This window comes from Ranitomeya imitator, chromosome 4 (genome assembly GCF_032444005.1).
Source record: "Ranitomeya imitator isolate aRanImi1 chromosome 4, aRanImi1.pri, whole genome shotgun sequence".
NCBI classification, from domain to species: domain Eukaryota; kingdom Metazoa; phylum Chordata; class Amphibia; order Anura; family Dendrobatidae; genus Ranitomeya; species Ranitomeya imitator.
The window spans coordinates 25793494-25805801 of record NC_091285.1 but is presented as its reverse complement, the minus strand read 5'-3'; positions in this window follow the sequence as shown (position 1 = coordinate 25805801).

Sequence of the window (12308 nt, the reverse complement as noted above, 5' to 3'; positions counted from 1 at the left end):
ACCTTAACATGTCAGAAAATCAAGGTCTGTACTAGGAAGGGAAGATACTTCTGAGCTGATCAGTAATACATCTTAATTACTGATCTTTTAAAGGAATAGGTTTTCTTTTTCTTTTTTTACCGAATTCTGAGTGGTGGAGTCTCCTCTTACCCTGGAAATTTTCGTGTTGAAATGTAAACAATGGCCGAGCTGGAATGTAACTTTGTTGTTTACGCACTAAACAATATAAAGTGTGGTAAGACGGCCCGCAGCAAGTTACACGCAAAACAAAGACTTTTTAGACTCTTTAAAAACTTTTTAGATAAGAACCTTTGGCTAGTGGTGGGGCTAGAGTATTGGCTTAATGGGGGGGGGGGCGTTGTACAACATTGTACAAAGTCAGTTCTTTAGTCGGTCTGAACTACTCTTTTCAATTAGGAAATTGATAGGAGTGCAATACCCGACACGACCACTGAAGAAGAGTGGCGCTCTGATCTCAATCAATTGCAGAATCTGAAGATAGACCCAATACGAAGCCTTGGAGCCCATCTTTAACTAAGCCCATCCTGCCTCCCCTGAGCACAGATGCTGCTTCCCTTCCATAGCTTATAAGGGTCTCAGCAAACAGACCCTCAAAACTTACCCACAAACCAAAAAAACAGCTGATGAGAAATGTCCAACATCCAACATTTCAATGGTCCAACATCCAGTCCCGGTCCTCTATGTCAGCTGGTCTTCACTTCTGCGACCTGCGTCCTGGGTGCCGTAGGCACTGACTAGGATGGTCGCTGGGCATAGTAAGGGCCAGAGGAGCCCGGGATGGCGGGGAGGAAGAAACCTGGCGAAGACCGGCTGCCACCAATGACAGAAGACGTCGACAGACAAGGCTCATCTTCACTGAAAGTGCGGCTTAAAGGAGAAAATGAGCTTATTTCCTCCCAGGAGCAGCCGGCTTTCAGTCATAGAGGTGTGTCCAGAGTGGCTACAGTCACCACTCAGTATCACAATGAGGTGCGGCTGTAAACACTCTCCGGCACTTTGAGCCGGCTGTCAATCAAGGCGTGCTTACAGCCGCTGGCCGCAGTATAGTGAGAAGTGCTGTAAGCAGTCACTGTAGCCATTCAGTGCCTGCCTCTATGACTGAAAGCCGGCAGCTCCTGGGAGGAAATAAGTTCATTTTTTCCCAGTAGCTGCATTTTTAATAAGGCAGCCCTTCAATATTTTAACGCTATTGACCTTGTACATTATCCCCACCTTTGCAGGTAAAAAGCTTTTTCTTTTTTTTTTAAATGACAGTATATGGGGCTAAAAATCATTTTTGGGCTTGGGTTTCATTAAAAATGTAGTGCAATTTGCCTTTTGTATCCTTGGTGTTGCAAAATGAGTTAAAGTATTTGGCCCAAAGTCTTCAGTCAATCTATGTGACTGTAGATTTGTGAATCCTCACAGCGTGCACAGTGCACGCTGTCAGGATTCTCCAGTGCCGACAGTGAGCCGGGCAGTCATATGACCCCAAGTATGCGATATGCCACATTTCATCCACATTCTGGCAAGACATGCGTGGCTTCATTAAAATACACTTATATATCGCATGCTTGCGATCGCATGAGCTCCCGATGCTGGGGGATCCTGACAGCGTGCACTGTGCGCACAGTGCGGATTCACAAGTCTGCAGTCTGAGAATCCTTCAGTGAGCTCGTCCTATCATGAGAGATGTAGTTTGACCACAGCTGGAGGGCTAAAGCCGTGTCTGGTGCTTATAGACACCAATGTGTTTGTATTAGTCCTGTTCACACAGCTAATATCTATATATTGTAGATAGATGAAGACCCCCTTAACCATCAATGGTTTCAACCGACTGTCTATAAGCTGAAAATCCCACGGCTCGCTCTGCCACAAAAATCCAAGAACCAGCTCAGACCTCTGCCACGGAAATTGCAGGTCAGGTATCCGACTAATGTGAACATAATCATTCCGACTTTTGATGTTTGATATCCAGGAGTGAATAGTTTTGGATCTGTATGCCATGCACCTTCTTCTTGTCCATGTTCCCCTGGATATCCATTTTCTAGCCGTGCTTTTCAGGTTGTTTCGAGAGTCTTCAGGGGCTCCTGAGATAGTTGCCAAGTATTTCCAGCAGATGACAACCTAGGTGAGACATCATATTAATTGACAACCAGCATAATATATAGAAATGACCACATTGATAGTACAATGACTTTGAGGGGTCTGGGGCCCTGGGCACAAGTTTAAAGTGGGGCCCCAAACGATCACATATTGCACCATCACACAGAAAGATTTCGGTTGTATTTACATGCGCTGAGTTCAGGCCGTTAAACAAGCGTCATCAACAATATTGAAGTCGTTCGACGCTTGTTTCCCGGCCTCTTTATACCGGCGGAGGAAGAATGATGGGGACAGATAGTCCTCGATACAGTATAATGCAGGTCCCATATAGTATAACGCACTCCCCATGGTCCTTGATAGAGTATAATGCAGCCCCTCTCAGAGTGTATTGCAGCCTCACACACAGTATAATGCAGTCCCCCACACACAGTATAATGCAGCCCCCTCAGAGTATAATGCAGCCTCTCCCACACAGTATAATGCAGCCCCCCAGAGTATAATGCAGCCCCCACAGAGTACAATGCAACCCCCACACATACAGTATAATACAGCCACACACAGTATAATTCAGCACCCCTAACACACAGTATAATTCAGTCCCCCCACATACACACAGTATAATGCAGCCTACACCCACACAGTATAATTCAGCCCACACAAAGCCAGTATAGTGCAGCCTACCCACAGTATAATGCAGCCCCCCACACACATAGTATAATGCAGCCCACTCACACGCAGTATAATGCAGCCCCCCACTCACAGTATAATACAGCCCCCACAAACACAGTATAGTGCAGCCTCCCCCCACACCATATAATGCAGCCCCCCACTCACAGTAGAATACAGCCCCTACAAACACAGTATAGTGCAGTCCCCACACAGTATAGTGCAGCCTCCACACACACAGTATAATGCAGCCCACACACAGTATAGTGCAGCCTCCCACACACAGTATAGTGCAGCCTCCCCACATACAGTATAATGCAGCCTCCCCACACACAGTATAGTGCAGCCTCCAACACACAGTATAGTGCAGCCTCCCCACACACAGTATAATGCAGCCCACACACAGTATAGTGCAGCCTCCCACACACAGTATAGTGCAGCCTCCCCACATACAGTATAATGCAGCCTCCCCACACACAGTATGGTGCGGCCTCCAACACACAGTATAGTGCAGCCTCCCCACACACAGTATAGTGCAGCCTCCCACACACAGTATAGTGCAGCCTCCCCACATACAGTATAGTGCAGCCTCCCCACATACAGTATAATGCAGCCCCCCCACACAGTATAGTGCAGCCTCCAACACACAGTATAGTGAAGCCTCCCCACACAGAGTATAGTGCAGCCCCCACACACACAGTATAATGCAGCCCCCACACACAGTATAGTGCAGCCTCCCCACACACAGTATAGTGCAGCCTCCCCACATACAGTATAATGCAGCCCCCACACACAGTATAGTGCAGCCTCCAACACACAGTATAGTGCAGCCTCCCCACATACAGTATAGTGCAGCCTCCCCACATACAGTATAATGCAGCCCCCACACACAGTATAGTGCAGCCTCCAACACACAGTATAGTGAAGCCTCCCCACACAGAGTATAGTGCAGCCCCCACACACACAGTATAATGCAGCCCCCACACACAGTATAGTGCAGCCTCCCCACACACAGTATAGTGCAGCCTCCCCACACACAATATAGTGCAGCCTACTCACACACAGTATAGTACAGCCCCCACACAGTATAATGCAGCCCCAACACACAGTATAGTGCAGACACACAGTATAGTGCAGCCCCTATACACAGTATAATAAACCCCTCACACACAATATAGTGCAGACAGACACACATAGTGCAGCCTCCCCGTACACAGTATGATGTAGCCCCCACATACAGTATAGTGCAGCCCCCACACACAGAATAATGCAGCCCCCACACATTGTTACCGCTCCTCCTCATTCCCCCACTGCTCTGGCTTCTGCAGCCGTGTCATCAGCTTCACTGCTGGCACAAACTGCTAAGTCAGAGGCAGAGGGGGAGTCATGGGAGAGAGAGCGTCATCTGATGCTCTCTCTTCCATCACTGCTTTCAACTGTATCAGCATCTACCTATGATGCCAATAAGTAGAATGTGCGATGCGGGGGGGGGGGGCCTGGAGGAGCTGGGGACTTAGGCAGCTGCCTGACCTGCCTGCCCCTAACACCGGCCTTGGTCTGACGGAAAAGCCAAGTGACGACATATTGGTTGTCATCCAGCTTAGATGCAGCTTAAAAGAAGATGAAGCCGCCAACAAGATCTGATATTTGCCTAATATTTTAGACCAGAACATTTCTTACAAAGCAACTTTTTCAGTTTCTGATATCTGTACTATCCGGTCCATGCAGCACGGAGCCATCTGAGCTCACGAGAGGTCAGGATTTTCTGGAGCTGACAGCATAATGGCAGCTTTGTTCTGATCGTTCTCTGCATAAAACATGATTCTTCTGTCCGAGCTGCCAGGAAGGGACGCACTTTTCTAATCCAGATATGAAGACAGGTTTTGGGGGGAACATTAATGAAGCAGGGGAGTAGCTCATACCTCATGCCAGAAAAATACTACTGAAGATCCTAGAAAGATCCTCCAGCCTTGTTTTGGCAAAGAGCTGCCAGAGGAACAAGCAGGATTCAGAAGAACAACACTACGTAGTCTGTAGTGACATATTGATGCGAAACCTGGACTATAAAGAAAGAAGACAGAAAAAGAATTGACACATTCCAAATGTGGTGCTGGAGATGGATGGTATCAATATCATGGATGGCAAGAAGAACAAACAAATCGGTTTTGGAACAAATCAATCCAGACATGGCACTCAAAACAAGGTTCACCAAGCTACGACTTGCCTACTTTGGACACCTCATACGAAGAGAACAATCACTGGTGAAGGACATCATGGTGGGAAGAATAGAAGGAACAAGGCGAAGAGGTAGACCAGCAACCTGATGGTTTGATACTATCGGAGAAGACCCTGGTGGACCTATCTAGGCTGCACAAGATGGATCTTCCTACAGATCGTTTATCCATCAAGTCACCATGGATCGAGATCAAGCAGAAGGCCATCAAAAAAAGAAGAAGAGATAAAAGTCACACCAATGTCCTCTGCCACATAGTAAGACCCCCTCATGGCAGAAACTCTTTGCTTTCAGTTCTACATACGTTTAGGCCTTGCCCTCTCTACTCCCCTCTCAACGTCCTCCTAAGCATTTCCTGATTGAAATGGATCCTCAAAGCCCACTAGGACCTGGAGGGGTTATCTAAGACAAAGAGTGATTGTAATGAGTATAAACACATGCATTACATAATAAATTGTTCAACTGCATAACAAGCTGAGATCTAATTATACACGTTAATGACATGCGTCATTTCAGGTATCTAGAGCAGCTTTGTTGGGGCTTGCTCTGTCATGTATTGCCTAGTGGATGATTACGTTTGTTGACTTTTGCATCCATTTTCATTCTATAACAAGTTTGCAAATGGTCTTGAGTAAAAAATATCTTACCGTTTTGTGTAAACAGCTCCCATGAAAACCAATGCACCTCCCTAGTTACAGACTACAAATAAAGCCTGTGTAGTCTGACATGAACATGGACCTTAAAAAAAAGAACCAAATGGCAACAACAAAAATCACTTTTGGCCATCAAGACCACATGTATGGAATTCAGGACCAAAAATGGCTTAAAGTAGCCTTACGCTTTGGATCGTTATTGGTCAAATACTTATTCTATCATCAGCTATCCCTCCAATACATGTTATTAAAGGAAATTTCTCAGTAGGATCAACCCTCCTAAGTCGTCTATATGGACATGTAGGCCATAGGAAGCTGAATAAAATGATACCTTGATATTCGTAATCCGATGTCTTATTCCAGAGAAATTCACATTTTTCCCAACTATGTAAATGAGCTGTTGAGATCTATGGGAGGGGAATAGATCTCCCGGAGAATCTGCCTCCAGAGCTTATTTTACATGAACGGGGGAGTTAAAAGTGTGATACATGTAATGACTGTAAGTCTGCTCTCCTGATCTACTTGTCTCACACTGGTAACGCTCCCTGCAGGCAGTTTTTCAGGGAGATCTATGCCCCGCCCATAGATCTTAACAGCTCATTTACATATTAGGAAAAATGTGGATTTCTCTGGATTAAAATACCGGATTACAGACATCAAGGTATCGTTTTGTTCAGCTTTTTCTGACCTACATGCCCATATAGGTTGATCCTCCTACTAACAGATTCCTTTTTAAGGGAATTAAGACACGGCCTCTGGTGGCAGCTCATCTACCCTGAGAGAAAAAAAGATTGGGCATGTTGAAATCCAACAGCCTGATCCTTCTTTCCACCAACATCTTCTATCAGTGAAAGTTGTCCCCCATAAACATTAGGAACCCTCCTGCATAAATGTCGTAAAGAAACGGAAAGACTCGGGGGGCAGATTTCAGTTTCGGTTACACTTTTTGCAAATGTTTAGAATATTTTGGGGAAAATGTTTTATTTATTCTGTTACATTCTTGAATTAAGTCCTATACAGCATTGATGGAATGAAGAGTAACAACCGGCGCAAGCCATACAGGTCTGGTACGGGTGGAAAGACCGCATTCCTTGAAAGTAGCAAGGTATGTCTTAAGATAAACAGGAAAGTAACCTGGAGATAAGCGTTAATTATTGGCCAGGATTACCACGAAGTCTGACATTTTTAGGTTTTTACTTGGGATTCTTCCAAAAATTCCAGAATTTTAGAAATTCAGAGTTTTAGTTGGAAAGACCAAAAAATATTTCAGGGTGGCTGCTTCATACGATTGGAGGTGCAGGATTTGGGCAGGAGAGGGCAAAGTGAAAAGTAAAAGAAAATCAGTTGCGGATTTTCTTGTGAATCCGCAGCAAAAATCGGATTTTCAAGAGGATTTTGTTGTAGATTTGCCGCATGATTTGATAGGGACTGAAATCCCCGATCAAGATCGGCAGAAAGAATTGACGCGCTGAGGATTGAAAATCGGTTTCTGCACAAAATTCTTTTCCGAGATTTTGTTAAAATTCGTGGCTGATTTTCTGCCCACAATTCTAGAAGGAAAATATGCAGATTATCCACCACATGTGAGCATACCCTCAGTATATATTTGCACTGGTTGTATAGTTAGGGGATTTTCCATTACGTTTTGGACACACATCACTGGCTCTGAACTCCTGAAAAACGGGATTAGGCGAAACCTCCGATGGAGACACTTTATGCTCTGTTTGGCCTCTTTTTTGGCAGTGTCCACCTTCGCTTTTGAACTCGCCTTAGAAAAGAGGCCACTACCAAAACAGAGGACAAAGTGACTCCATCTGCCTCATTAATGGTCAAGGGTTTCGCACAATATCATTCTTCAGGGGTCCAACGGAGCCTCTGATGCATGGCCAAAAATTTTCTCTGCAGATCTGACAAATTTCAGCATTTCTGCAGTGGAATCTGCAATAAACTCCAGCCTATTGCGTTCTGATTTTGCCTCTGTGGAATTTCCATGCTGATATGTCCCAAGAAAGAATGGAAAGGACATTTCCAACCCTGTACCATAATAAGAAGGTAAGGATTTTTTTCAGGAACTCAAAAACAATTTCTTCTCTGAAAGTCATTCGAAGAAATCCAGAAGAAAAAAAAACAACTACCACAAGAAAGTTACCAATAGTCATCTGCCCATGTCCAAAAACGAAAGATGAATAAATCTGATGGGTAAACCAGCCACAGATGGATTTGTCCACCATATATCCACGTTTTAACATTGTGAAGAGCCCCAATTGTCCAGTATGAGACAACCACATTTGGAGGTGACCTTCCAAAAATTCTTCCAAAAGAAGGAACGTTTCCTGAAGTGGTTTCCGCTAAAAAAAAACTCGCCTTATGCAAATAAATGCATACGAGTGCATTTCTGCATAAAAAACGCACGTAATCCGCGCACAAATATATCAATAAAGTTTTGGTCAAACAAAATACCAGGAAGTATCCAAAATAAAGCAGCGTTATTTAAAACATGACACACCAAAAAGAGACAAAAACTACAGTCAAAAACGTGATAAAAAAAGTATGTAAAAAAAAATCACTTGTATCTATCGTAGTGCTTGGGGCCGTTGACATATCCATACAATATCGCGGAGACAAGTCGATGCTGATCTGAGTGTCGGATCAAACTCAGGAATGAAAGTCTATGAGTCCGTATAAAAAATTTAAAATATTTCACTAGGATGCCATCTCAGAGCTGTCCATTTTTCAAGGACTGATAGACTGGGGAAGGTGGAGAAACTTTTTTTTTTCCATCAGAAAAAAACTGATGCCACTCTGACCGAACTCTGATGAAATCTGTTGAAACTCTGACCGAATTGTGATAAAACTCTAATCAAACTCTCTATGATGAAAATCTAATGAAACTCTGACCGAACTCTGATCAAACTCTGATCAAACTCTGACCAAACTCTGATCAAACTCTGATCAAACTCTGATCGAACTCTGACCGAACTCTGACCGAAGTCAGATCGAACTCTGAACAAACTCTATCCAAACCCTGATCAAACTATAACCAAGCTCTGATCAAACTTTAATAAAATTCTAATCAAACTCTGACCAAACTCTGATCAAACTCTAACCAAACTCTAACCAAACTCTAACCAAACTCTGATCAAACTCTGATCAAACTCTAACCAAACTCTAACCAAACACTAACCAAACTCTGATCAAACTCTGATCAAACTCTAACCAAACTCTAACCAAACTCTAACCAAACACTAACCAAACTCTGATCAAACTCTAATCAAACTCTAACCAAGCTCTGATCAAACTCTCTATGATGAAAATCTAATGAAACTCTGACCGAACTCTGATCAAACTTTGATCAAACTCTAACTGAACTCAGATCGAACTCTGAACAAACTCTATCCAAACTCTGATCAAACTATAACCAAACTCAGATCAAACTCTAATCAAACTCTAACCAAACTCTAACCAAACTCTAACCAAACTTTGATCAAACTCTAACCTTGGATCAAACTCTAACCAAACTCTGATCAAACTCTGATCAAACTCTAACCAAACTCTAATCAAACTCTGATCAAACTCTGATCAACCTCTAACCAAACTCTAATCAAACTCTGATCAAACTCTGATCAAACTCTAACCAAACTCTAACCAAACTCTGATCCAACTCCAGTTGAACTCTGATCAAACTCTGGCCCAACTCTGATCAAACTCTAACCAAATTCTGATCAAACTCAGGCCGAGCTCTGATCAAACTCTAACCAAACTGTGACCAAACTCTAACCAAACTCTGATGAACATTTGCTGAAAATCTGCTAAAACTCTGATCAAATTTTTATGAAAATCACCAAACTCTGAACAAACTCTGATGAGGATCTGGCCAATTTTCTCATACGAGACAATGACTGACGTGTGAATGAGTCCTTCAGGGTATACAGATATCTTCTAGATGTAGTGGATGCCCACTTGTCATGCATATAGGTCTACAAAAGGGTGAGTCCATCTCCCGAACACTTTTACATTAGGACATTAGGTCTCGCTGTGATCAGCCGTGATTTCCTAATCCTGCACAGCTCATCAGTTCCATCTCTGCTTTCAGTCTTACAATATTGTGGTCTGTGATGTGGTCTGAGCTTCCAACTAACAGCAAAAAAAAAGTACATTTTCTCCACTTACTGTGTACATTTTCCCTTCTCCAAGTCCTCGTGAGACAATTGACTCATTAGAGGGCCACACCTGGCCCCATTGTACGCACCGATAACATTAGCCATAGTGCAAACATCCCGCCGCCGATCAAAAGAAAGACCTGTAGTGACCTGGCTCCTACCTCTGCTGCAAACCTCTTTCCTAAACAGGTCTGGTCATGTATCAGAAAAGGAGCCGTCCGTGCGCCGTTGTGACAGATTTGCCAGTCCGGATGACAAACCCTACGTTCATAATGATTTTCACAAGTCTTAAAAAATGAGGCTCATCGGTCATCTTTGAACCCCTCAAATCTTTAGGACCAAGTTGAGGTTGAGCTAAGAAACCTTGATGCCTCCTCGGTCACAGGCCGGTGTTCTTCATATATCTCCAAAGTAGACATGGACACCTGGTCTGATCTTTAATTTTACGATATTACATTTTGTAATCGCCTAAACGAATAAAATGTAATATTTATCCCATACGATGAATTCAGAAAAAAAAATTGAAATGGCAGAATTGCTGTTTTTTGTTCACGTCTTGTTTCACAAAAAATGGAATAAAAGGAGATCAGAAGGTCATATTAACCCCAAAATGGTATCGATAAAAACTACAGCTTTTACCGGAAAGAATGAGGCCTGATACAAATCTATTGACAGGAAAATAAAAAAGTTATAGCTCTTGGAAGATGAAAAGGAAAAATATTTATAAGCAAAGTGGCCCCATAGGACTCACAATGGGGCCTTGAGCTATTAGCCCCCCCTGAGCTACACCATTAACCATTCTGTAGTTACCTCTGCAGCCTGGTGGGTGGTGGGGGCGCTGTTGTGATGGGGAAAATTGTAATAATGAATCCATTCTTGTCTTCATCTCAAAATAATGCATCAAAAATTTGCCGTGTCACCAGTCTCACAGAGTTGTGCAATCAGCATAGGTTCCATCCTCCAAGCCCTAGGTCCGGAGGAGCAGTTCTAATGCAGCATGGACAGGTTGAGCTGGTGCAGCATGGCAATATAGTTGGCAGCAGAGCTGGATCTGCGATGTAGCAGAGTGTGCTCAACGATGAGGAAATGGTGTAGCATAACCGAGATTGCAATAAAGGTTCACTGTAGCAGTGCTAATCCAGCCATGTAGCAGAGATTAGTCTATGGTGAGAAAACGATGTAGCAGAGCTGAATTTGCAAATGAGCTTCAATACAGCAGAGTTGGCCTACAATGTAGCAGAGTTAACTCAGCAATGAGGATATGGTAAAATGGGACTGACTTTGCTCAATATGGCACAGCAGTTTTAGCATAGTTGATTCAGTAAAGAGGAGCCGGTTTAGAAGAGCTGAGTTTGTAATAAAGACTCATGCAGCAGTGCTGGAACCATGAAATAGAAGAGATGTACAATGGACCTTGATGTAGCAGAGCTGAGATTGTAATGAAGGCTCCAGTAGCAGTGCTGGACCCATGGAATAGCAGAGTTTTACAGCAGAGATTGGTGTAGCACAGCTGAGTTTGTAGCAAACACTTATGCAGCAGTGCTGGAACCATGAAATAGCAGAGTTGTACAGTTGTACTTGATGTAGCAGTGCTGAGTTTGTAATGAATGCTCCAGTAGTAGTGCTGGAACCATGGAATAGCAGAGTTATAAAGCGAAGCTTAGTGTTGCAGTGCTGAGTTTGTAATGAAAGCTGAAGTAGCAGTGCTAGAACCACAGAATAGCCGAGTTGATGTAGAAGAGCTGAGTTTGTAACGAAGGCTCACGTAGCAGTGCTGGAACCACAGAATATCAGGCTTTATGTAGCAGTGCTGTTACCCTGATGACTGAAATAGGAGGGATGAGTTTTCAGTTGTGGTGCAGTGTAGCCACAGGAATGTCAACTACCTGAATACTAAGGCAACATCTTGCCGCCTGAGCTCGGTTTAAATGTCCAGGAGGGATGATGCCATCAGCAGGGTTGTAACTACAATAGGTGCAGGGGTTGCAATAGCACCCTGGCTCTGGAGTTCAGGGGCACAAAAAGTCCCTTTGACCTATATGAAAAGACCAATACTATTAAAAACTTGCAATAATTGGAGGCCCCGTTTGGAGGTTCTGCATTGGGGCCCATGAGCTTCAGGTTACGGCCTTGGTCATCAAAGCGCATTTGGTTGTAGAAGAGAGAAGGGAGCATGATTCCCACTGGGCATCAGATGGTCGCCTTAACATTACGCCAAAACTGGTGTCAGTTCGGATGAGAAAGTACATCTGCCCAACTCCATCAGCCCAGGGTGCAGTAGCATCTTTCTGTAAGGAGATAGAACAGTGAGAAGACACACACAGTTAATGCCTAACAGAGTGGCTTCAAGTGATCCCTGCCATCTGCTGATCAAAGATGATACAGAAAGGAAAAGCAGGAAGAATGGCATTAGCACGACCTCAAGAGTGAAGTGCATGTTCACTTGGGGAAAATATTGGAGGAGACACCAAGCCAGTTGATAGCTGTGGC